Here is a 1,439-nt window from a genome sequence, read left to right on the forward strand (position 1 = left end):
AGTAAATTAGTAGTTGAAAGAAGAAGAAAACAAAAAGAAAGAGAAGTAAATTGCTCTTTGATTTTTTTTGGTAATAGATTGAGTAATAATTATAGAACAAGTAAAAGAATTGCAATGAACATGATATAAAGGATAATTAAGAATTTTAAAAGAAATTTTATGCCGTTAACACTAAATTTAATAATTGGATAATATTATAATTTTTTTTTAGAATTACAATATTAATTTTAGTTTTTCGTGGTTAATTTAATCCACTTCTAACTTTTTAATAATTAAAAATAATTATTTACTCATATTTTATTGTATCACGAGTTAACCAAAAGTTTGCATCTCACTTATGCAAATAGTTTTTAAAATTTTGAACTAAAATTAATTTTAGATTGTTGTGATATGGATGACCACGTAGACTCACCTTCTCAATATTGAAGGAATCATTCTCAAGAGAGAATGGATTTAATGAATGTTGAAAAGTGATGACCATTTGTGTGTATAAATAGGAGTAGCATCCATTTGAATAAACACACGGCAATAAATAAAAGCTAATATATTCCCTCTCTCTCTTTCTTATTATAAAGTATTTAGTTTCTTTTCTCTTTCTACACACAACCAAATAATAAGAGATCGATTCTCTTTTATGTTGCAATCAAATACCCTTCTCCTTATATTACTATTACAATTCTTTCTCTTCTTTTATTTTATAAGTATTTTAAATTCTATTTTCTATTACTCTTTACATATAATATTAATAGCAATATTAACCATATTTATTATATTGAGATAGTATCAAATGCAAATCTCTCTCTCTTTATTTTTAATACTTTTTCTTATCTTTGTATATATATACACAATACAACATATAATATTATTATATATATATATAAATTATTGAGCTAATTATATTAATAATAGAGTCTTCTATTTATACATCTTTATTTTATATATCTTTTATTTATTTCACAATACGTTATCAGCACAAGACTCTGGTCAAATCTTTAGGAAGACTCAGAAAATGGCAAGGATATGTAATGAAGATGTATGCCTTGCGGATAGTGCAAGTTCGCACACTATTCTCAAAAGTGATATATATTTTACCCATCTTGTGCCAAAAGAGGAATATGTTAATACTATTATTGGCTCAGGCAATGTGATTGAAGGCTCCGGAAGAGCTATAATTTTGTTTCCTGGAGGAACAAAATTTATAATAAATAATGCACTATTATCTACCAAGTCTCTGAGGAACTTGTTGAGTTTCAAAGATATTCGCCGAAATGGATATCATGTTGAGACGATGAATGAGGGAAATCATGAGTATTTATGTATCACAACTCATGATTCAAATAAGAAAGTTATATTAGAAAAATTACCCTCTCTTTCATCTGGGTTGTATTATACCAAGATTAGTGCAATTGAATCACATGCCACTGTAAACCAGAAGTTTA

Source organism: Arachis stenosperma, chromosome 5 (genome assembly GCF_014773155.1).
Source record: "Arachis stenosperma cultivar V10309 chromosome 5, arast.V10309.gnm1.PFL2, whole genome shotgun sequence".
Lineage (NCBI taxonomy): Eukaryota > Viridiplantae > Streptophyta > Magnoliopsida > Fabales > Fabaceae > Arachis > Arachis stenosperma.